The sequence below is a fragment of the Acomys minous genome, assembly GCF_964271855.1.
Source record: "Acomys minous genome assembly, chromosome: 19".
NCBI classification, from domain to species: domain Eukaryota; kingdom Metazoa; phylum Chordata; class Mammalia; order Rodentia; family Muridae; genus Acomys; species Acomys minous.
In genome coordinates, this window is record NC_140499.1 from 18,840,656 (window position 1) to 18,867,923 (window position 27,268).

The following is a 27,268-nucleotide window of genomic DNA, read 5'->3' on the forward strand; positions in this document are numbered from 1 at the left end:
TCCATTCACACAAACATACGTCACATACATACATCACACACAAGCATACTCATCATAAAATATATACACACATCAAATAAATACACATATACCACACACACACAATTCACTTGCATTCACAAACACACATTACACAAAAACACATGTCACAAAAACACATCATATCCACATGAATACATAGAAGTTACTATCATATACAACATACACATCACACCAAAACATGTATGCCATACACAAATATGTTGTTGCCAGAGATGTCTCTATGTAAATTTGAACCCTGAAAAGTACTCAGATGCTCAGTATTTTTCGCAGCAAACCAGGCTGATACAGATGTGTGGACACATGGTCTCTGAGGTCATGGCACCCTAAACAGAAGTTCTGTTTCCATGTTGTTCAATAATTATCCAAAAAGTTATAGAAAAATAATAATAATCAAACAAGGAAGCCCTGCTAGTCCCTTGTCAAGCTGTAGATCTCAATGACAGACTCTTGCTAGATGTTACTCTGATGCCTGCGGAATCAGAGTGCAGCAAATGACCACAGCATCAGCAGACTCAAAGCCTCAGCTTAGATTTAAGCCTCGTTCAAGTGCAAATTTCACACCTGTTTCTCTTACAGAATGATGAAAAACACGTGAACACCATAACCTAGTTAGTAAGCGATGCCACAGGTTTTATCAGTAATTAGTAATCAATGTTAGCATTTATACACACGCATGTAACTGAATAATTAATTAAATAGATGGTTGAAGCCAGTTTCTCAATGCTGCACTAGCAATCTTCCTTTAAGTCAAGAGGAGGCTCATATTATTCCTGCTGTGATCGATTAGCGTGAGGTATTTATGTCAATGTAGAATCAGATAATTACAGTGTGTGTGTGTGTGTGTGTGTGTGTGTGTGTGTGTGTGTGTTCTGTCAACTCAGAAGGCCTAAGATAAATGCTAAGTAGTAATGACCACATGTTGCATTCTGAACCAAACTCTCATTTTGAATATTCACAATAGCAGTCATTTACTGAAATTTCATTTGTTTTTGCTAATGTTTACACACTATATATTTTCATCATGTTTTTCCCTTGTTCAACTCTTTCTTGAAACTTTCCACCTACCTACCCTCCCAAATATATATTTTCATTCTCACAAAAAGAAACATATGCAAACAAACAAGCACCAACTAAAAACAAACAAACAAACAAACAAAAAACCCAAGAAACAAAAATGAAAATAAGAACAAAGAGGCAAAAACAAAATGAAACAAAACAAAAAACTAGTAAGATAAAAAATACCCACAAAGCAAAAATGAAACAAAAAGTCCTCTAAAATATTACGGAGGTTTTTGCCAACTACGGCTAAGAATAAGGCCTGCCCTGGAGAGTGGCTGTTGATACACCCAATGACACTCCATTGGAGGAAACTGGGTTTCCCTTGTTAGTAGGAATCAATTACAGATAGCTTCATGGTTAGAGGTGGAGCCCAATGTCCATTTTCCCTCAGTGCCGGGACCCTGTCTGTCCTGAACCTGTGAAGATCTTGTGCTGCCATAATCTCATGAGACGAGTCATGTGATCATCAATCCTGTTGTTTCTAGAAGACAGTTTCTTTGGTGTCATCCACCGACCACCTCTGGCTCCCTCCAATGTCTCTTGTCTCTCTTTTTTTTCTAGTTCTGAGGTATCTGTGTAAGTGATAAGTGGGTGGATTTCCAGCACATGGCACCGACCATATGTTAAGGGCAACATAAGGGACAGTGTAGCATGGATCTAGTCTATACATAAGTTGTGAGAACTTTGCTGCACACACACTGCAATGATCTGGATATTCTCAGAACAACCTCAGCAAGGGCTTCCACACTGTGGACATAGTGGGTTCATTGCAGGAGGTTGTATTTACTGCTGTTACCAAGATACAAGCTGACAACTGTCTTACTTGAGAACACACTGAGGCACGTCTTTCCTAACTGTCTTCAGATGCGAACGAACATCTGCGCCTCAGAAAAGGACTCCAAATCTCACCCTAAAGGGAAAACTTCAAGTGTATAAACAAGCAATTTCTCTGGTAGACTTCTCAAGGCAAAGAGCTACAGAGTGTGCATTCACTGCGACCACTCCGCAGGCATCTTAAACACGAGTCCCTCCCACTCTAATCTGCAGATGACAACCTGTGGAATGTTGACTATGACCTCATTCTGCAGTTATTTCATGCCTTGATTCATTAAAAGAGAGGGCCAGGTTGACCTCTGATTTATCTGGAAAGTGTCCTGGGGCTTGGAGGTTTTGCTCTATTACAGGTCAAAGTTTAGGAACAGTCCTTTTTCCCAGAGTTCTCACCATGTAACTATCTCAGGCCACAAGTCCCTTGCTGTTGCTTGCTATCAACTCTAATTTCTGTTGTTTCATCCCTCATGTGCAGCACTGGCTCCCACTAGCTGATTTCCCTTCCACTTTGACCTTTTTTTTTTTTTTTAATGTTAGCACTTTGTTTGCTTGATACCCACAGGCTGAGCTCCCCGTGTTAACTGATACATTATTAACTCCATGGCTCCAGAGGAGGGATTAAACTCAAGATATTAGGTCTGTGAAGAAATGGGGCCAAGAATCCCTGATGTGTTTTGTTCCTCTGGAAAGGACAATGTGTAGACACGGCTCAAACTGCAGTTCTGCAAAAATATCAAAATAAGAGCATTAGTAGATATAAACTCTGCTTTTGAATCACCGTCATAAATATAAACAGCTTTACAATAAAAGTGGCCATGACCATACCAAACCCTGGAAAAGCTGCAGTACACATCAGAGTTTTAATGAAGCTGCTAGCTGAGGCTGGAGGAAAACTGACATCACCCTCCCCTCTCCATTCTCCTGCTGTCATCACCACAGCTGTTTCTCAAATATAATCTAGATTGCGAGAAGGGAAGTCCTCAGTGGCAGGTCTCTGGATGGTGGGCTCTGTGATGGAGTTTTGATTTAGCTCATCTGTCCTTCATGAGAGCCACATGAGCGTATTGATGGTCAAGAGGACAGTTAAGCAACTGCTGTGTCACACGGCAGGAGGATTATAGAACCTTGGGAATGGTGTAAAGGAAGGCTGGCCGTTAAAAGAAATATATAAGCTGGGGACGAGGCAACTCAAGCCATTGGCTTTAGCGAAGGGGGACACGGGAAGAAACTCTGGAAAGGTTCCGACCCACTCACACTGAAAACTCCTCCTGTAACAGAGCTAACGAGAGTGACCTCTGAGACGGGTGACCTGATGAGGTACCATGACACAATGTAGGAGAGACAACACCAGGCACTGTTTTAAATTGTGTGAAACAATGCAGTCATATCCCAAATCACATAAACATGTGCTATGTGAAAAATAGCTGTCTGTCCACCTCATCAGTATGGCTCCTGCCTAGCTTGACACTCAACAACCATCTTGTGAAGTGCTGTAGTTAGGATGTCTTCAGATGAGTGGCCTGATGACCAGTGCAGCCTATGACCGCCCTCAAGCCGTCACACAAACTGTCTACTGTAAAATCACTCCCTCTTATTGCTTTCTTCCTAATAATACTAACATATGTCCATGATATAAATTTGAAAGTCAAACACAAAATAATGCACTCACCAAGATAAAGATCTACTTTAACCTGTTTCCAGAAGTTTGCTTTAACTGTTCAGCTTCTAAGCCTTGAGTCATCTTTCCAGCCCTGAAATTATTATTTTTTAAAAAAATTAAAAGGAGGATTAGGTATGGCAATGTATTGTTATGAAAATAACTCTTACATTCAAAAGGAGCAGACCTTTTTTGCTGGACCTCACAACCAAGTTAACAATGTACCTTGAGGTCAGTTAACACTTAAGACTGCACCCTACTGTGACCTTGGCCTACTTGTTTAACATGCCTTTAAGAGAAAGATGTAACACCCAACTTTACTTGCCTTGTACTTCCCCTGAAATCAATATTTACAACCTAAGCAAATGCATAGCCATAACTTTAAGTTATGCACTATGCCATTCCCCTGATTCAAGAGTGATGCATATATTCACGTAAGCATGATGCAGGACTCATTTGTTTAAAGCAACAAACAGTTTGAAACGCAGCCTTATAAAACAAATACCCAACATGAATCTCAGAATTGGCAGGGATAGAGATTGATAAATATGTTTGCAGTGCTCTTTGTTACCTGCGTCAGTTTGAAGTCAGTTGGAGAAAATAAGTTTCAATCCCCTGTAAAACACTTCTCAATTTTTCTGTATTCAATTCCTTCCCCTGTGCTGTTCAATAAACACAGAGTAAAGGTATTGTTAGCAACACACACACACAGGGGAAGAGAGAGACAGAGAGAGACAGAGAGAACAAATTGACAAGACAGCATTCAGGCAGGAACAGATTCAGATTCATACAACAGAGAGGAGATAGTGAAAGATACAGGGAGAGAGAAAGAAAATTCAAATCTGGGCTTGCACTTCATAAAACTAATCCAAGGGGAAGCTGTTTGATTTTTTCCTTAATGTGATATGGGTTCATTATGGATGCTTTGAGATTATGCTAATATAATTTAGCTTACACAGTTGCAGAGTTAGCACAGTCATTGGGGGTTGGGGTTTGTTGGCTGGCCAGCCCACGTGAATCAGTGAAAGACCTTGTCTCAAAAGTCAATATAGACAGCTCATGATGAATGACATCTGAGGTTAGCCTCTGTCCTCCCTTTGCACAAATGCGTGCTGTGCCCATATGCATACACACACAAAAAAAACCCCAAATATTATTCATTATAATCTCTCTTTTTTGTTGTTGTTGTTGCAGAATTAGAGGCAGAGGTGTGAAGAGGAGACGGTGATTGATTGACACAGTTTCCAACTTGAGTTTCAGTATCTTCCCTTCACTCTACTCACAACCTACTAGGACAGAATGCCTCCCCCAGCAGCGCTTTAAGCTGGACAGATGTTCTCTGCACCTCCTCTGTGTGGCTGCTGTCATTCTTCTGCCTTAGTTTTGTTAAATTGGTTTAATCAGATCCAAATAATTGTGCAAAGGAAATGTCATGTTTAGCTTTAATGACGGTGCAAGAATGGTGTTTGTGTTACAGAATTCTCAGTGAAAAATGTTCATGTAAGCTGCCTTTGCTTAGGGCAAATATGTCAAAGGAGATCCTGGACAACACAACTGAGGGGGGGTGGAACACTTAGAACAAAGAAATATGAATATATGCAAATGTCTGGGCATGAAGCTTGTTGTAGGTGTTTTCATTTTGGAGGAATGAAAAAGCAGAGATAAAGGTAGTTGATTTAACTTGCAACTATACATTTCAACATTAATCTGCTTTCGTCTTAGACCTAAATTACTTCATGATAAATAATCTATCAGAGGCATCTACGAAAATGGTGCTCACTTATGGGAGGACAAGTATTTGAGTTTTATTAGTAAGAAAATTATCCATGAAGTATAGCTTTAACATGACTGAGTGTTACATGGGAAACACAGGATTGCCTTTCTGGATCCTCCAACCAGCATCGTAATTAAAGCAAGAGGAATGATGAAGCAAACACAGCTGATAGGGATTGCAATTCTCCTCAATAAAATCAACAAAACATTTGAAGCACTGTTTAAAAAAAATACTTGAACAAGATTAAGTTAGGAATTCCAAGTCATGGCTAGAAGTGATTGTCAATTAATGTAAAGTTAATTTCAGTTTAGGTAACATACCCTAGAGTGTGAATCACACATGAAGCACAGGCCTAACTTGAGTCATGGTACTGTGGAGCAGAGTGAAGCATATAGTGAAAGCTGTGTGCGTGAGAGCCTCTGCTGTGTAAGGATATGCAGACTTCTGTGTCTGGTCCGTGGGTTGAAGAATTAGGTGGTACCCATAGTTACAAGGGAAGCAGACGGCCCTTATATCAGTCTCCCGTTACTCTGACAAATACCTAAGATACCCAAAAAGCTCACAAAGGGAAGCAGTTTATTTGGGCTCACAGTTGTAAAGATTCTAGTCTGTGAATATGTGGATCATTGTCTTTAGGCTTCAGTTGGGGTGAGGGATGAAAATTGTGGAGAATGTATGGCAGCCATGTTTCTTATGATCTGTGAGAAAGAGAGAAAGAAGAGTAGCATGGGGTTGTACTTGTACCCCTTAAGGCCACAAACTCAATAGTCAATGACCCTCCCCTGCTAGGCACTCCCTCATAAGGGCTCCCCCACTTATGAACTGTGCCAACCTGGACATCAAGTCTTTCATATAAGAATCTGAGAGGCACTCCAGACTCAAGCGACAACTCCGTCTGCTACATCATCCAGTCTAATTCCGCACCTGTCCAGTCATTTACCCAAGCTGGTAGGATCAACTGGATTCATATTTCACTGACCTGCCTGTCTGCTAGCTTGCTTCAGAAATTAGCCTATGGCGAAAGGTTCAACAAGTATCACATGCCTTGGGAGTCCATAATTTCACTAGGAAGATAAACCTTGTAGTGAGATTCACTTTGGTATAAAGAAGTGACTGGAGACACACTATTAAACTCACTGTCACTCCCCAAATCAAGAGATACTATCATTGTCTTCCGAATGAATTTATATGATTTTTAAAACCTTCTCTTTTATTTTTAATATAATATGATATCATCCCCCCTTCCCCATCTCTAAATCCTCCCATATAACCCTCTGCCTCAATATCAAATTCTCAGATCTGTGGCCTATTGTTTTAGTTAATTGTTGTCTCATATATAACATATATATTCTGAAATTTTATAACTATAGCTTGTTCAGTGTGTATAATGTAACATGTATGTATGTTTTCTGGGCTGACTCTATGGTATTCAATAACCTATTGGTGTGAGCTTCCCTGGGGAAGAGAATTTCTCCTGCATTCCTTAGTTTTCTGTAGTTCTTTGTGTTGGGTTGGGGCCCTGTGGCCTTCCCCCAGTCTACTCTAGTATGTCTACTGCTGTTTTGTTTTGTTTTGTTTTGTTTTGTTTTGTTTTATTTAACTCACATTTGGGCAGTCATGTTGGTGAGACTTTATCTTCTAACATTTCTAGGAGGCACAGTCTCACAGAAAACTCCACTTTCTGGTGCATCATATGATCTTTCTGTGCCCTCTTCCAAAATGACTCCTGAGCCTAAGGTATGAGAGATGTTTTCTAGATGTAGCCGTGAGGGTTGGGCACCACAGAGAATTCCAGAGCAAAAGGAATAGCTAACAGTGTCGTGTGTTCTAAATTATGTTACTTATGCTTCCATGGGGAGCTTTGCTACACAGTGTGTGTTACACATGTATGTGTAGAAATGGTGTTTGTGTTCATGTGTATGTGTGTATGTGTGTATGTGTGTGTGTGTGTAAAGTGTTACTGACTTAGAGTGTTAATCCTTACATAGTGAAAATTATCACCATAGAAGAAATAAGCATCGTTGAGAATAGAGAATAACACTCTAACAGCAAAATCATTTTAAGCTTTCCTAAAATTATCTTAAATTGCAAGTGATTAAATGCAATTTGATTGACTCACAATTTTAATCTCACCTAGCTTTTTCTTAGAATAATTTTGAGACCATTATTGTAAAGTGAATTTATTGTTTCTAAATTAAAGAAATCATGCCTAAATACTGTGTGCTCTCCAAATTACTTTCCTCTTATTATCTCCTAATATGAAACAGTGTTGAAAATAACTGGATAAGAACTAATGAACCAGAGACCATGTTTAAAATGGCAGAGCAGCAGATGATGTAAGGCCTAGGACTTAGGTTCGCAACGAATAGAATGAATGTCTGTTTATAGTTTATGGATGTATGTTTTATTTAACAACACAAAATCTCTCTAAGACTCTGTCTTGAAAACACTTATAATGAGTTACAGAAAAAAACACTTCACAGAAACGCAGAAAACCCTATAAAACCATTGCATGGGTGGAAATTCCCTGGCAGTTTAAGAGCATCATGATATTTGCTGAAAACCTAAACAGTTTGGTGAGTACACAGCACACAGGTGTGCTACTAGAAACCACTCACGAATCTATACTAAGTGCGAACACCTGTCAATCACAGGACAACTTAAAATGGTGTAGTGGTTTCAATGAAACCAGCCCTGGTAGGCTCAGGTGTTTGAGCACTCAGCCTCCAGTTGGTGGCGCTGTTCGGGGAGCTTTAGAGATTCGCGCTTTGCTGGAAGAGGTATGTTACTAAGGGCTGGGTTTAAGATTTCAAAAGGCTCATGTGAACCCTGTTCACTCTCTGCTTTCTGCTTGAGGTTGAAGGTGTGAGCCCTCCGCTTCTGCTCCACCCATCGCGTCTGCGTCTGCTGCTTGCTGACACGATTCTGCACTGTGACAGACTCTCATCCCTCTGGACCTTTAAGACAAATACACAAATACACTCTTTGTTCCGTAGGTCTTTTTTTTTTTTTTTAATCACAACAACAGAGAGGTAACTAATACAGAGGGGAAACTATCAAACACGGAGAATCTAGAGTGCAGTGGTGTCTATCAAACTTGGAGAAGGTAGAGTGTGGTGGCCTCCATTAAAAATAGAGAAGCCAGAGTCAGGCAGCCTGCTGACTTCTACCTACAATGGCTGCAACCACTAACTCATAGCTCAGACTGAAAAGTGCTGCTGAAGACACTGAGAACTGATGTCACCCTCAACTCTTGCAAATGTGGCCTGCACTGGGGAAAGAGAACCCTTGCAAATTACTCCATGCAATTTTGCCTGAAGTTGGAAGAATTATTTTGTACAATGTGTTTTCTTGGCACAGAGAGAAACATAATATGGAAGAAATTTACTAAATATTTCAGAAATGTGTACATATTTCTATTTTGGGCTTGATGTTTTTAATCCTGCTCAAAAGCAAACCTTACTTGAACTGGAATTATTTAATGTACATTTCAAGCCATAAATAATTGAGACCCACTAGGTTTATATTACAATTATGAGAATAAAACTACATTGATTAAATGCTTAACTGAGTTTGGACCAAGTTTGATGAAAGCTTTCCAAACATTTGTGAAAGGCTTTACAATCGTCCTCATATGTGAGATTGGTAGTAAAATCTGATACCAGGGCAGGTTTTCAAATCGATTTCAAAAATAATAAGCCCCGTCACAGTTCCATTTGAACCATTAACTGTATATGGCCCCTTCCCATATTTACTACAGGAGAGAGAGCTGGTGGTTCCCAATCACCTTGTATGACTAAGTGCCTTTCCACTAAAAATATCTGTCTGCCTGTCATAAAATGTGGTAAGCATTCCTGAAAAACAAATTTAAAGGAAACAAAAGCCTGCTTTCTTTTCTTCCATTCTGTTCTTTCTGTCTGCCTTTTTCCACACAGCACCCAACCCTCTCTTTTTTCGTTCAACTTCTTTCTTTGTCTTCTACATTTGCTCACATGATTTTTCCCCCAAAACACTAGAACAGCAGGCACGCTGAGTGCAGAAGAGGAAAGCAGCGGGATTGACTGTAGATATCCCTTTCACTTGGAAAGAGCTGGTTAACGATCAAGTGCTTTCAGTACAGTGTTCTGTAAACAGAAAGACTGACTGGAAACCAAGTACAGTAAATAGGTTCTACCTGGAGGCTCAACTTCAACACAGTAGTACATGTTGATCCAGACCCTGGAGCCGAGTCTCGCGTGCTCATATGGATGAGTCCTGGAAAAATGGCTCATAGTATTTATATACCTGTTTCCCCTCAGTTCACAGTCACCCTCTCTGTTCCAGGATAAAGCGATATGTCGTTTCCAATCCTAAGCACCTGTGACTCACTTGGTCCTCTCTTGGAAATAAATCTATTCTTATTTTCACAGCTGGTGAAGTTACCATCAGAGTAAATTGTTGAAGTTATAAAAGCACTCTTCTTGCTCTTAAATGTGTTTTTAGCAATGATGTTTATACTCAAATACAGGAGTGCACAGGTTATAAAAAATAATAACAGAGATATAAAAGGCTTTTCCAAGCCATATGTTCAGGTACAGCTTCCAATTTCCATAGTAAAAAGTCAATTTCTTCTACACATCGGTTTAAACATGCCCTTGCTAACTAAAAATTCTCTCCGTTGCTAGAACAGGTAGCTTTGCATAAGAAAGGAAAGCCAGGTAAAATTATTCAGAATGGATCATCAGAGAAATAAAATCATTCTGGTTTTTACTGTGTTCTTTCTTATTTAATTAGTTTATTCAGATTACATCTCAATTGTTATCCCCTCACTTGTATCCTCCCATTCCTCCCTCCTTTCCTCTTTCATCCTATTCCCCTTCCCTAGGTCTGTGACAGAAGTGGACTTCCTCCTCCACCATATGGTCACAGCCTATCAAGTCTCCTCCTGGCAGCCTGCTTATCTTTTCTCTGATAGCCACCAGGCCTCCCCACCAAGGGGAAGTGGTCAAATATGGGGCACCAGAGTTTATGTCAGAGTCAACCCCACTACACTCTTTCATTGCTGGTGGGAGTGCAAACTTGTACAACCACTTTGGAAATCTATCTGGCATTTTCTCAGAAAATGGGGAATAGGGCTACCTCAAGACCCAGCTATTCCACTCCTTGGAATATACCCAGAAGATGCTCCACCACACAACAAAGACATATGCTCAACCATGTTCATAGCAGCCTAATTCGTAATAGCTAGAACCTGGAAACAACCTAAATGTCCCTCAGTCGAAGAATGGATAAAGAAACTGTGGTACATTTACACAATGGAATACTACTCAGTTATTAAAAACAAGGAAATCCTGTAGTTTGCGGGCAAATGGATAGAACTAGAAATGATCATAATGAGTGAGTTAACTCAGACTCAGAAAGACTCACATGGTATATACTCACTTAACCCAAAAGGGATGTCCCATGAAAGTCTTCACTTACCAGGAGATTGGGATAGAGGCAGGGACCTCCTATTGGAACTCTAGGTAAGAGAAGTATGGGAGAATGGGGAAATAAAAGGATCCAGAGGGTCCTAGAAACCTACAAGAAGAACATCATGAAGGGCAGATCTGGACCCAGGGTGGTCTACTCAAACTACTGTGCCAAGGACAATACAAGCAGTATTCGGTGCTCTTAAGGTCGGCTAGTTTGCAGACATTCGTGAATGGGCAAATATCTGTGTAGGCTCTTGATACTATACAATCTCAGGCCCTACCTAAGAAAGCATTGACATAAGAGCAAAGGTTACTCGGTGGAAATAAGTTAACCTTAAGAATAACACCAGCAAGATTCCCTGAGTTGGAGGAAGGATAGAGACCTGGCGGGGATGGATAAGAACTACACAAGAAGACCAACAGAGTCAACTAACCTAGGCCCCCGGGGGTCACAGAGACTGAACTACCAGCCAAAGAGCATGTGTGGTCTACACCTAGGCCCCCTACACATATGCAGCTGATGGGGAGCTTGGTTTTCATGTGTTTTCCTAGCTATTGGAGAGGGAGATGTCTCTGACACGGACGCAGTTGCCTGCTTTTGCATTCCTTTCCCCTAGCTGGGATATCTTCTCTGGCCTCAGAGGAAGAGGATGGGCTTAGTGCTGATGAAGTTGGATATGCTTGGTGGTTTGGTATGGCGGGGGTGCTTCCCTTTTCTGAGAAGAAGATGGAGGTGAGGAGTTGAAGAAGAGGGTGGAAGGGTTGGACAGGGAGGAGAGGAGGGAGGGTGCTGCAATCCGAATGTAAAGTGAATGAATTAAAATAGTCTATATCCAAAATGAACAATAAATTGAAAAGAAGAAGAATACTAGCGGCCATTCGCACCATTGTCAATATTAACTTTTCACTTCATGCTGTTCTGTTGGGAGGAGTGTAAGTGTGGGTTCACGTTAGCCTCACAAAAGCCTAGCAACACATTAGCATAATTTGAGTTAAGTGGGAAGTAATTTAATCTGTCAGCAACTTTTCCTGGTAGGTGAGTCCATGTTTCAAGTATTTTTAAGTTAACCATCACCTTACATTCCTGGAGTCCCAGCTCTGGGGAGGCTAAGGCTGGTGATTATGACATGGAACACAATCGGGTACTGAGTAGAGAACTCAAGGTTAGCCTGAGCTATAAAGCAAGTCCCTGGCACACGACAAGGAAGACCTTGGAATGGAACCAGAATGCTTGCCGCTCAGATGTCATATATCCTGGAGGAAGGATGCTCACAACCCACAGAAGCCTCTCCTTCATGACTAAGCAACCTTTCCCAGTTCCTTCTCACAGCACCAGCCTGGAGAGAAGCAACTAGGATTCCATTTACCATGGGAAAATTAAAAAGTCTGAGAGAGACAAAGACAGCAGGCTCATAGCCTGGGACAGCCACTCATGCCTCGTATTGTCCCCAGCAGGAAGTGGACTGAGTTCACAACCTTACATTTTGTCATAAATTTCAATGCAACCCTCTCACTGTGCTACAGGATACAGGTGTCATGGCTAAACACCTCTGGGTGGAGGTTTGCTATAGATACATAGTGAAATACATAGGCTGACTCTGTATACATGCCCACACGCACAGGCAGGCACATGCCCACATATCATTAAAATACAGGTATCAGTTATAAATGGCAGTTACTGAGGAAAAGAATAAGGGGTTTCAACCTTGCAGCTTAAATAGCACAGATTGGAGGTGATTAGCAGCTTTCTCTATAGAAAGTCTTGCTGTCTTAGCTGTAGCCTGTGGCACAAAAGCAACCTCAACAAGTGTTTGCTTTGACAACACTGCATCACTTACAGAAAGCTGAAATGCCCAGGGCATTTTTCAGGGTGATCTACAGACTTCACTAACAAGCACATCCTCACAAGGTAGACCTAGAATATGATGTGATTCAGTTACTCATTACACAAGGCTGTATCTTTCTCTTTGAAACAGATTTGAGCTGTAAAGTTATATGGTAAGCATTGTGAACAGATGGTTTTTGTGAACTACTAATTGGGCCAAAAAAAGAGGAAGGATAGCAGACTACCAAAAAGAGACTTGATACCCTATGAGGAGGTCCCCCTCAGTCACAGTCATAGGGGAGGGGAGTAAGGGGAAAATGGGATGGAGGGAGGAATGGGAGGATAAAAGGGAGGGGATAACAATTGAGATATAATATGAATAAATTAATAAAATTTTTAAAAATCAGTTTTCTTTTCAGCTCTTCATAATCACTTGTGACATGTCACTCGTGGGCACAGTGCTATTTTCCCGTATTAAGTGACCCCCAAACCACCCTTCCCTAAAAAAGTTTGGAAAACTGTATTTTTCTCACTTCTTGAGAATTTGGAGGTCAGCTGAAAGAATGCTTGAGCAGAAGAGAACTAACTCTGGCGGCCTAAGCCCCCGCAGCAATGGCATTACTCAAATAAAAAGAAGTCGAGGGGAACACACAGAACTATGCAGAAAGCATTCAAGCAGCAGCCCTGCACCCCAGGAACCGTGTTAGGAGCCACACTCTCATTACCTGTGGGTCCCAGGTGCATTGCCATCCTGACAGAGGACATAAGAGGCATCCAGACTGCATCGCGGGCACCCCAATAGCTAACTGGGGTACAGTGAGGATCTCTATGTCAGCCTCCAAAACGAGAGCATCCTCCAATCAGAGCTCTGGATCCCCAGCTGACCTAGTAGAAGAACAAGAGTAGAAACCAAGCTCCCGTGTGCTTAATTGCTTTCCTGACTGTCCTTTCCCACAGTGGATAAGCATTTTGCAGTCTAAGAGTCACACTATTTCAGGAACATAGTCCTGAAACACAGCCTTCCGCTCCTGCATTTGATCCTCGGAGTCACCACATGACAACCACTGCTGCTCTGTCTCTCCTGTGTGTGAGCAGCAAGTACTTCCATGTGAATCTGGTTGGGTTCCAGAAACACCAGGAGCTTCCCTATCATGAAGGTCAAAGCCGCAGCGAGCCTGTCACAAAGTTCTTTCTGAACATGCAGCCCCATCTATTCCAGGGTTCTGGCTACCCTAGCAATTATTCTTTCCAGAACCACTTTGCAGATTAAGCAAACACTAGTGCCTTGAATGCAGTCTGTTCACGCACTTCCTTTTTTATTTGTTCGACATGCAAAATTTTAAGACACATTGTAAGTGCGTTAGAGAAAACTGTTACCTTCAACACGTTCACTCTCCTCTGGTGCATCCGTCCATGTGCTGAGGCAAATAATGGTTTTAAGATGCTTTTATCAAGTTCCGTTTTTGGTAAATCTTTACAAATCTTTGTAACTGAGACAAGGAAGATGACTCTGATGATTTGGAGCACTGGGTGCTCTTCCAGAGGACCGAGGTTCATTCCCAGCACTCAAGTGACAACTCACAACTGTACTTCCAATTCCTCGGGATCAAATGACCTCTTCTGATCTCCCTGGGCAATAGGACCACGTATGGTGCACAGACATGCATGTAGAAGGAACACTAATACTATAATAATAATAAATATACATTTTAAGGAAAACATCTTTGTAACTCTAAAAAGTATTATAGAGGGCAGTAAGGTAATAATTTCATGTGACCTGTTACACACACACACACTTCTAGTTAAGTGTGTCCTTTTAGAATCACACACTGGCTGTAAGTGTTTGTGGAAATGGTGAACATAAACCCCTCAGCTGTCTATCAATAATTTCAACAGAACCTCGTGGGTCTCCCTTCCTTGACCTGGGATTGTCTCTAACCTGCCCATTGGACAAATTCAGACTCACTCACATTAACAGTTTCATTATTAAAGGCTAATTAGAATTTTATTTTTAAATGTTACCATAAGATTGTTAGGTCTTGAAATTAACATCTCTGAAGATAATGAGTTGGTCGGTTGGTTTCTTTCCAATTAGTTCTCTGAAATGAAAATAACCAAGAAAACACTTAGCTGGATTAAAATATAATTACCCTGCTGGGGGGTGGGTCATACGATACTGCATAAGTTCATCAGCATTTTCCCTGCATGACCTACTATTCACATGTGTGTATGAAATCTATAGATAGTGTGCATGTATATAGTACATTCATGTATCGATATAATATTAAAGGACACATATTTCTGTTAATTGTTTTGTAGTTTGATAAACATGTTCAAACCACCAGATACATTTGTGGTAAACATCTCAGTACATGTGTTTTATTATTTAATTATTCTTTTAATTGTTTAACACTTTCTTTTAGTTTAAACGTATAGGTACTATGTCTACTTATCTATCTGTGCACCACATACAACATGTGTGTTGGGTGTTGTAAAAGGCTGGAAGGGGCATTGGACCCACTGAAACTGGAGTCAGAGATGGTTATGAGCCTCCATGTGGGTGCTTGGAATCAACCCTGGGTCCTCTGGAAGAACAGCCAGTGCTCTTCCCTGCTGAGCCATCTCTCCAGGCCATGTTACATAACATCATAAGATTGTATTCACTTTGAAACAGCTTTATGATCCAAAGTGACACAAGCAGGGTGAAGGCCCTGCAGGGATGCTTAGTAGTCTCTCCTGACATCTCTGAACTTGCTCACTGCTGCTCTACTTAAAAATGTCTGTGTTGTGCCCATGCATTAAGAATGAGCTTGTCTAAATAGGACCAATAATAACTTTTAACTAACATCCATTGAAAATAACCCTCTATAGCCCAAAAAAAGCAATTTACCCATCCCCCCTTAAAGGAAATGGGGCATCGTTCTCTTAAGGTTTCTTCTGGCTGATTTGGGATGAATAATACCTTTAGAGAGAAAACAAGGTTGGACTCAGGGATGTCTCTCTTTTCCTTTATCTCCCATTCTTAGGTTTAGAGATAGGGGCTAAAAAAAAAGAAGAGGCATACAAAATATATAGGGAAGTTAGAACAAAAAGTAGATTAGTGAATCTACTCCTCAACTTAATGCCTCAATTGTCATTCACAGGGTTATTTTTAATTCACTGGTATAGAATCATGTATATAAGTGCAAAATAAGTTTAATTTTAGAAACAGTGGTATAGAATTCCAATGTAAGATTATTCTTTATACACATTAGATATATTTCTACTCTAATATGAGGTATTGTACTCATATAACTCATTTATAATACAATGTTTACTTCCAATATTTTGAAAGTGCTATAATAGGCTGTTTAGGATAAATAAGTTATACAAGTTAATTGTTAGTTGATTAAATCATAGTCATATCAATTACTAGTCTATTTTTATCACAAGAATATACATCTTGGGAGTAATAGATACATATGATTGTATAGAAAGGTAAGGTAAAATAGACAAAGTCTTCTCAAAAACCTCAGAGACATACAGAATATGGCATTTAAAATGTTTTTATTATTTTAAAGATTCACTGACAATGAGACAGGTTAACTCCTGGCAACACTCAGCCTACTTCAAAGAGGATGATGAGCATCAAAGAACCTCCTTATGGAGATGGCTTCAAATGTGGCAAACAATCCACTGGGCAAAATGTCCTCATTTCTACCACAGACAGAATTCTGCCTAGGGGAAAGGGGAAAGCATGGATGCAGGCAGAGTCGACAGCCAAACTCTGCCTAGACAGAGGAGGCAGGTCATCAATAGTTCCTGCCTCACAAATGTATTTGTCAGATATATTGGTCCAGAAGGCTGAAGATAATGCTCCAAAGTTATAGAGAGTTTTGGGTGACTATTCAGGTAGCAAACTGCCTCTGTCATCTTCTCATTTGGAAAGCTACTAACCTGCATTCCCAGTATACTCGGGTAATCAAGTTTACTCCTTCTCAAGTCTCTGATGGGGTTGAAGACCAGATAGTTTTACAATTAAGCTTCGTTGTTTAGGGGTTAAGATGTTTTTAGGTCTAGATAGGTGTTTTAAGTTGATAATGATGAGATGTGATAAATACTGATTTACCTTCAGAATTTTAGACACACCAAGACAGGAGAGATGTTTTCTTTAAGGCTGTCAAATAGAAAAAGCTAAAATACTAAGAATGTAACATTTATATAATTCCTGACTGTGTCATCATTCTTCTTGCTTTAGGTAATTTATTGTATATATGTGTTACAGTATAAATGTATGTGTAATTAAATGTTTAATTAAAAAAATGCGCTTATCCAAACATTAAAATGCAGGGTTAAATGATGGCTGGGCAGAGCCAGTAAGCTATAATTCATGACATTGCTTAATCACATACAAGATTTATCAAACATCTTTCATAGTTAACTTTTCACTTGTGCCCATGTGAACAGACTAAGTGTTTATGCCCCTCCAGATTCCTGTGCTGACATCTTAACCCCAGCAAGACAGTGTGAGAGGATGAGGCCATTGGCTCTCAGGGATGAGGCTGATCTGTCCTGGATGAGACCATTGGCAGATAACTGGCTCATGAAGATGGGCTCTGTGTGTGTGTGGGGGGGGGAGGCTGTTCTGTCCTTACAATGTTATAATGCTGAAACTGGGAAGATCACCCACACCCTGAGACTCTCCATGTGTCTATCCCCAAGCCAAATCTGATATCTTAATCTTGACTTTTGCCCCCTTAAGAGCCATGGCATATAGATGGTGGCCATTAAGTCTAGGCAGATTAGAATACCAATGTGCATTCTCATTTTCCACTGACACCCTCTACTTTGTTGGTAGTTTCTCAAGCACTGGAGCTTTTTGCAGCAGCACTTCTCCTAGTACTTTAGGAGTCAAAACATCAGCTCAGTCATCTTCTACGCTAAGGACCAGATACACTTACTGATATCAGCAAAGAGAAGGAGATACTGGGTAGTGCAGCCTGCTGATGCGTGGACTCAGTAACCCTCTTTATTGATGCTGGTGGAAAGGACCTCAGCAAAGGCTTACTCCACTTTCTGCTGGATGGAAAGATCAATGTGTCTCGGAAGTTAGAGCACACTGTTGGATGTGAGCCTTTTACTTTTCCAGAGCGCTACACAGCAGCAGGCCAGTGTGGGCAACTTGAAGATTGTTTACCTAGTCCATCTGTGAGTGTGGGGTTTGGGGTATAATGTCAAGGTAAACATTAGTTGTCCTCTTGAACAAGTATCAGCAAGGCACTGGGCAAGCCAATTGGCTTAATCAAATCTTTCTTAAAGCACACACACACACACACACACACACACACACACACTTGTTATAGTTGAGAAAAACCTTTCAGTTGTACATATCTGCATCCCAAATATCAGCTCCTGGTTATTTTCTGTAATATCCCCAGGGCTAGTCCTTGGTCCCATTTTCCCTTGTGGTAAGCAATGCTATTCTGTTCCCATGTGTAGATGTGAGAATCTAACTGATTGATTTCTTTATTGTTATTTCAAGTTTTCTCCCAAGTCAATGGTGTAACTCAAAATGCCCAAGTCAATTGTATTCCCTTTGGTTCACTCTTCCATTCTGTTTTAACATCAAGCTCCATGCTGTTCGTGTGTGGATGAGTGTGTCATTATCCTGAGATTTTCCTGTGGCCATAAGTGAAGAAACGGAATTTGACGGTTTCCTTGGTAAGAGCAGGCTGTTTAGGCAATCCTCATGGACCAGAACAGTCTCTGTATAAAGAGGCTTCAGAGACATATTTTTATTCTTTGGAAAATTCCAGAACCCATCCTTGTGCTAAAATGGCAGCCAGCATTTTTGGTTTGTTTTAATCATCAACAAAATATCATTTCATTTTTCCCATATGCATGGAAAATTATTCAGTGCAGATTTATGGTCACGGCTGAGTACTATATGATGAAAGGGGCTGCTCACCCGGCCTTAGGTCATTCCTTCTGGACTGATGACTAGAGAACTGACTGGGACCAACGCTGGAGCAGAGCTCAGAAAGGTGGGGTCGGGAGGCTTTGGGAGGATGCTCCTAACTCGGTTGTGGACTGGAAACTGTGCGGTTGTACCCACAGTAGTTCTTAATGAGATGCACAGAATAAATGGTTTTTCAGAGTCTTCCCTCCATCCTCCAGTCCTTGAACCAATTTCATGGTTTGCATCCTGTTCAGGGGTCCAGTTCCACGATTCCTATTTTTGATGCAGGTGGTTGCACACAGTGCTAACTGAATCCACAGCACCTCTCATCTTCAGATCTTCAGCTTCCAGGGCTGGATTTACTGTGTGACTTTTATCTCCTCTTTGCTGTCTCTATGGCTGTACACAGCAGCCTTAGCAGGACACAGGGGGCCCTGTACATTATTTTTCTATTTCTACTTTTATTTACTCTATTGTCCCTTTCTCTCTTCTCTCTCTATCTCTATGTATGTGTCTGTGTGTGTGTGTGTGTGTGTGTGTGTGTTTGCACATGCATGAGAGAGAGAGAGAGAGAGAGAGAGAGAGAGACAGAGAGACAGAGAGAGACAGAGACAGAGAGAGAGAGACAGAGAGAGACAGAGACAGAGACAGAGAGACAGAGACAGAGAGACAGAGACAGAGACAGAGACAGAGACAGAGAGGTGTTCCCATGCAGCCCAAATTGATCTCCAATTCACTCTGTAACCAAAGATGACTTTGAACTTCTGTTCCTCTTGCACCTACCACCTGAGTGTGAGAATTATGTGCTGGACCTTCTCTAATTCATTTCGGGCTTTGGTGGTTCAGGAGAAAATCAATATACAATGGATGCTGTGGAGATTTGTGCATTCTCAGGACCCTGATTTTGGCTTTTTGTTGAGTCTGTCTGTGAGGAACCTTACTGGTCTACTGCAGATGCTGACTGTTGCTCAAGAGCCTCTAAGGCTTGGACCAAATGCTCTTATGTGTTGGACAGCCTTTCACTGCAGGAAGCAATAGGGTTATCTAAGATTGGAAGCAAAGTGCAGGAAACCTAGTCAGTAAGCACTTGTAGAGCCACGAAAAATATGTAATTACTCTGTGCTTAATGACATTCTCAATACTATTTTGTACAGCAAGATTGTTTTATTTTTAATTTCTTTGTCTTTTTCCTAATGTATTATGTGCCCCATGTGTATGTAGTTCTCAAGAAATCCAGAATAAGGTATCAGATGCCCCAAAATGGGTTTACAGGCAGTTACAAGCTGCCCTGGGAGCTTGGAATTACACCTGGGTCTTACAAAATAATAGAAAACGTTCTTAACCTCTGAAACATCTTGTCAGCTTTGAAAGGTTCTCTTTAAAAACCCAATAGCCGTAATAAGGCATCTTTAAGAAAACCAAACTTATTCTTGAAATATTTGGAAGCCTATACGGTAGCTTTAAAAAGTAACCGATATAATGTAAGTAAACTTTATAACTCATTTAAACGTTCAACATTATTATCACTTCATTATTTTTTACTTTTTATTTCTGAGAGCCATACACTGTGAAGGGATCACGTAACAACCACTTTGAGGAAGAAAAGTGAAGAAAATTGTTATGTTTTAGTTAGACGTGGGGAGGGTAAATATTAAGCTTTGACATAGTTCAAGTCTCAGCCTTCCACACATTCAATGCTAATAACATGCTTGACTTTGGCAACAGTCTCTGTCATTCAATATGGTCTACGGCCGGCATGCTATTGAGCGTGCACTCCGTGTTGTTTTATGATGTTTGCATTGGACTCATACTTCTTGGGTGACTTGTACTTTTTCTGTTTCTTGTAAAAAGCTGGAAGAACCTCTTTTCAATTCCACAACTATGTATCACTAATCTAAAATGACAGCAGCCTTACCTACAGCCTTACCGGCAGACAGAAAGCTCCTAAAGTGAGATCCATTCAAGCTCACTCAGGAGCCAGGGTAAGTGCTTACACAGAAGAGGTCCAGAGCCTGGTGGGACCAGGGATGAGCAGGTGCTTGGCTATACAACACGGAAGCACACAATTCTCTTTAAGGAAAGAACAGGTCAAATGACAAGGATGCCATCAGCAGTGTTTGTTCACGGAGGATGTGCTGTCTCTTTAAATTGGTAGTACTCTTTTTAGAAGTTGCCCTAGCTGGAGTGTTCACTCATCAACAGACTCCCCACAAGGAAAGTCAAGTCACGGCTTTCCACTTGGGACAGTTCTAATCAGTCATAAAACATCCTTTTTCTTGGAAAACTTTCAGTATAGTTTGAAAATACTGAAATCATGACATCATTAAGGTGTGTGGTGTTTTCGGCTTATGTGACCAAAACCACAGGCACCACCGTGCTGCGGTGCACTCGTGCACAAAACCAGTCTGTGGTAACTTGGGGGATTCCTCTCGGTCAGCAGAAACAGGCATCCTCTCCCTGCTGTTTATAGTCCTTCAGCCATTCACAAAAGATGTGGTCCAAGGTTGTGTAAGAGATGCTATACTTAAGTAATTTTATTTTCTGGATTAATTGAATTATCTTGTGATGAAATTTATTTCAAATATTATCTTGCAAAGCCATTTTACCTTTATAGTCTTAGGATCTGACAGTAAGACACTTTAAAATTTTTATATTTCTAAACATAAATTTAGAAAGTTGGCTCTATAGAATGATCATCACATCAACAAGCTTATTCGGAAAAAGTTAAATTGAATTGTAGAAAATGGCTTCCAAATGTGGCCAAGTATACACTTATTAGAATACCAGGAAATTGGCAAATGTTAATGAAAATAACCAGACAAGAAAAATGTTTATGTCATAAGACAGTTGAAAATCTGTGTGACCCATTCTACTCTTTACGGTGGTAAACCTTTAAATCAACAATTTATAAGCAATGGATTTAGATGCTTTTTTGTGGCTAACTATTAGCCTGACAAAACAGTTCACTTACATAAAAGGATTCTGTGGAATTCTATTTTTCTTAAAGACCACGTGGTCAGCTATTACTTCGTATATTTTCTAAACTTTGGTCACATTAACCTTCTTTCAAAACTTCCTCCTGGCTTCCAAAGTTTCTTTCTGGCTCTTTTGTCTGCATGGAATGTTTTCTGTACTTCGGTTGACCTGACTGCCTTGACCAGTTGCCCTCTGATGACTTTCCAATATTCCTTACTGTTCCATGGTTCCAAAACCTCTGCTAATCCACCAAAGGAGGTCACCTCACTCTGGTTTACCTTTTCATGGACCTTTGAAGCTTATTTTTATTTCTCTTTTAATCGTTGAAATTAAATTTGGGGATCATTTATTCATTTATTTTTAGTTTTGTGATTATAATATAATTAAAATTTCTCTTTCCTGCACCTAAACTTTCCCATATATCCCTCCATTTTCTCTTTCAGATTTATGGCCTCCTTTTTTTTCATTAATTGTTGTTACACACATACACACACACACACATACACACACATACAAACACACACACACACATGCAAAATTATTGCCAAAAGTAATATCTCAAAGGGTTCAGGCTATTGCTCACATTCAATGTCAGGGTCTGGCATTGTAGAAAGGAGATCTTTAAGTTACCTAGTCTTCCACATGGCTGTGTTATATACACACTCCAAAGCACACAAACACACACACACACTTAATATATATATATTCCTGAATATAAGCTATTCAGTCTGTTTATGGTTATGTATGTATGTTTTTCTAGCTGATCATTTGATACTTGATAACCAATTGATGTGCTTTTCCCTAAAGAAGATTAGTTCTCTTTCTCTTAGCATTCCTTAATTGCCTGTAGTTCTTTGTTGAGGCTTCGTAGGATTTCCCCCTCCAGTTTGTCATTATTTAACTGACACTCTTCCACAGAAGAGTAGAGAGATGGAATGACTACTAGTTGATAGACAAATAGAGAGATGATAGATAGGTAGATAGATAGATATAGAAAGATAGATAGATAGATAGATAGATAGATAGATACATAGATAGATAGATAGATAGATAATAGGTAGGTATATAAGTAGATAATAGGTAGATGACAGATATATAGGTAGATGATATGTCAATAGATAGATAGATAGATAGATAGATAGATAGATAGATAAAAATAGCTGATAGATAGATATTCTGTAAAATCATCGAACATCTCTATTATACATTGTGGGAATATGTTATGCACAACATCTAGTCAATAATCATTTTGATTAAATAAAAATCCTTTCTTGTAGTGGTGAAGCATCTCATATAAGACCAAATTTCCTAGAGAAAACAATTAAAAGTATTAGACAGAAAACATTTACACAGACACACACACTCACACACACACACACACACACACACACACACACACACACACACACACACACCGCTCCTATACATTTTCAAGAAAATGAGATGAAGGTGGTTCATAGTGAGCTTGCTGGCACAGGAGCACAGTACTTGTCTGACTCCCATTCCTGTAGCCTCCCTCTTGTGGAATCAGGGAGTCTCCACAGTGAAGGCCATGTCCTTGAGAGAAACCCAAACTCATCCTGCCTGTAGGTACCAGAGAACATATAGCTGTATTTCTCACAGCAGCTGGAAAGGAAAAAAGAAAGTCCCAGGAGGAAACAATAGACGCTGAGCCCACATTCCTCACTGGCTGTGACCCCACCACATACACACACACACACACATACACACACACACACACACACACACACACACACACACACACACTTAGGATTGGCTGAAAGCAGGACCAGCCATAACTGAAGACCGGGACATCATTTAATTTTCACCACTGCAAAGGAGTACAATTTGGAGTTCAAAATCATTCAAGTTAAGTGCCTGCTGAAAGAGAATGCAGCACTGTTTTGCCTTGGGATTTATATTCTCCAAATTAAGAAATTTGCAAGGAAGCCGAAACTGTGCGTGCACACAAGAGACTATAGGCACTGTGAGCAGAGAAAAGAGTCTATTTCTTTTGCCAGAGAGGAGGAAATCACATGTGAATATCCAGTACTTGGACAACTTGGCACATTCTAAGAAACAACGAGGCCCATGATAAGCACCATGTGAAAGGGGGCGGGGTCAGGAGCAGAAAGTGGTGTGCTACCATCCTGGTGATACACAGAGGACAAAGCATGTGTGCCTATATGTCATGTTTCCCTTGAAACTGTGTTCTAAGCTCTCTCGGCGGCATCTGCAAGCAAGCGCTGAAGCTATTAGAGGCATCATCCAGTTTTTACAAAGGCCACTATGACTTCCGTATGAGGAGCACATTTCTAGAGGGCAAAAGTGGGTTACAAAAAATATTCCTTGCTGTTTTCGAACTCTACTTGGAAGTGAAATAAGTGTTGAGTAAGGCAAGGATGGAATGTGGAGGAAGACTTGCAGAGAGATCTGCCGTCAGATCTATAAGTGTGAATTACCAAGAGTCATTCAATTTGAGGTGGATTAAACATGGAAAAATGAAAATTTAAATATATAACACGTGAGTAATATCATGTGAACATATTGCTCCGGAGGCCACTCAATGGCTTTATAACATGAACTTGGAAGCCACCCACTTACACAAACAATATCTGGAGTCCTGAAAATGGAAGAGAGAGAGATGAGAAGGGGGGAGTGAGAGAAACTGGGTGCACTACCTTGGAAGCATTGAAATCTAGCCATGGAGAAGGGAAAAGCCACAATGGCAACAAAAGCTGTGAGTTGTAAGGAGGGAGGAAGGAAGCTGACAGAGACTAATCTCTCAAAGGCAAGAGACACAGCCTGTTTATGAATAAGAAGTGGAGGCTACATAGGATTTTGAGCTGACCCATGTGCGAGCTCAATTTTTTTTTTCATCAAACTTACTTATAACTACTGTGTAAAGACATGCCCTGTATCTATCCTTGGAGCATACAGTGATATTTTGATGTGCATATAGATTGTGTAATCTTCACACCACCTAAGAATATCTTTCTCCTTGAGCCGTATCATTTCCTTATAGTGAAAGCTTTCAGAATTCTGTCTTCCAGATTTATGTAGTATACAGTATACTACTGTCATCTGTGTTCACTGTGTACACCGCAGCTTCTTGCTCACTACCCAGTCAGAACTTGGATCCTGTAAAAGAATATGTTAAGTAATTGGAATGCCATTCACAGGCACAAGTAGGGAGAGCCTGGGCATCACACTCTGTCTCTCTTTCTCTGTCTCTGTGTCTCTCTGTGTCTGTCTCTCTATCTCTCTCTCTGTGTCTGTGTCTGTATCTGTGTCTCTCTCTCTCTCTCTCTCTCTCTCTCTCTCTCTCTCTCTCTCTCTCTCTCTCTCTCTCTCTCTCTCTCTCTCTCTCTCCAGAGGACCAGGATATCTGCTGCAACATTGTGTCTTCTACATATGACAAGGGAGCTGTATCCATGGATTCTCAAAAGTATGGCCACTGCCCCCTAAAAAGACCCACGTAATGACAATATCAGTTGACATGCCAGTGTAGAGAAGGGAAGTCTCAGAAGGCCCCATCCTTAGGTGAAGAGCTGGTGGAAATTAATGACTACAGGCTCTTCTCCAGGGATGAGTTCCCTAATTGGTTATCCAACAACAAGTGGTCAGCCTTAAAGCTTTTACATATGGACAATGCTAAACAGACTCAGCAGGTTGTTATTATATACTTATGTATATGTATATACATAACAATAATAATTATAAAAGAGAAAGATAGGATGATTGACTCAGTCTCTGAAAAACTGAGTTGGATGTAAAGTGAACTAGAAAACAGCTGATGCTCCTTGGAGAGGGTGTGCCAGCCAGTTGGGCTTTCTCATATTGTGACTGCACACCACATTTCCATACTTCTATTTACATAAAACATTTTAAATTGCAAATGTAGCATGTCAGCCCGGAATACTAAAGAAGCTCATAGAAGATAGCTAAGACAACATCAGCAGAACTTCATCTGGCTCGCCTTGATGAGCAATGCAGATGATCAAGATTTCAGAGATCTTTCCCAATTCCTTCAAGATAAATATTTGCGGAACATAATCACAGTGCTTAAAAGCACAGACTGCAGATTTTGGTGCCGGTAGCCAGAGCCCTCAGCAGTGTTACTCGGGCTAATTAAGATGAATACATACTTCAGAGATGATTGATAATGATAGCTTTGAAATCAGGCATAAGAGCTTGGAAGAGTACATTTCAAAACACTCTGGTGCACCCAAAAATCCAGTGAGGGGACTTTTGAAGTACCAATGTAGACACAGACAGCCCGGAAATAAAGAGTTGGTTATGAGAGCTATCTCTCCCAGCCTTCAAACACCAAAATGTTTAGTAAAGTGCAATTAATGAATCAAATAACATTTAATTTGAACTATAATTTGGGGTTTGTGCTTTGGAAGGGATTGGTGAGCTTTAACACTCAGATATATACCCATCATGTGGGCAATATTGACAGGAGACAGTTCATTCCTGAGCTTTTTAGTCTTGAAATAGACATAAGAATAATAACAACACACACATAGGTCCCAGGTATTAATTCACTTATGCAGACATTAGCCATATATTATGGGATATCTATACTACAATGTACAGACCCCAAGAAGCTAAGTAACAAGCAGGGCTCAAGGGAAGATGCTTGAATCTCAGTCAGAAAGGGAAAGTCTCAATTATTTGTGTGGTAACCCAGTTACGAAAGAAGTTGAAAAACAGACACAGTTTTGCAAAACTAACAGTAACATGTGGGCCCAGGTTAGTTTATTCTCTAGGTCTTCTTGTAGTATCCTTGACTGCTCTGGCTCTCTCTATCCTTCCTCACACTCTTCCACAAGACTTTCAGAGCTCTGCTTGTTTGGCTGTGGATCTCTGCATCTTTTTCCATCAGCTGCTAGATGAAGCCTCTCATAAGGCAGTTATGCTTGGTTGCCAGCTACAACCATAGCAGAGTATCATTACTAGAGTCAAGGGTTGGCTTTCTCCTATGGAGTGGGTCTTAATTGAGCCAGACGTTAGTTCATTTACCATTCCCTCAATCTCCAATCCTTCTTTATCCCTGCATATATTGTGACATTCTCTTAATCAACAGTTGACTAGTGTTTGCTAACACAGAGCATACAGAACCCGAGACAATGCACAAGGAGCTTGCCATGACCTTGATGTTCAGATATCTGTGTCTTTGTGTCATTTCCCAAAGCTGAGTCCAAAAGAGTCATCCAGCGTGAGAGTGAGAGTGACCATAATTCTTTAAGTGGAATTTCATGAAATAGAAATCAAGGTTTTTTTTTTTTTTCAAAATAAAGAAACTTAAATAGTGTAACATGCTTGATCCTTGAACCTTAGTATCTGTAACTTATCTGTACAGGTTTGTATTTCATAAATTTTTCATTTTTATGACACTTTGACAGTGCTTCTAGGGGTCATATGAAGCATTTCACTTTCAGAATCGAAAGAACACACAATTCAACACATACGCACAACCTAAGAGGAGTGAAGGCCAGCACACACATGCAAATGCCAATACTTCAGTTTGAATAGTAAAATTGAAATTCCCTCTATTCTATCAGTAAATTATTCTTCTGAATTGGACAGTTTAGAAGAAAGATATATCTTTTGGTTTCTTCAGCTGACATACTGTATGAAACAGTGTTTGAGCTGTGTGGGATCTCATGTCACTAATCTTAGAACTTTGAAGACTGAGGTGGGAGGA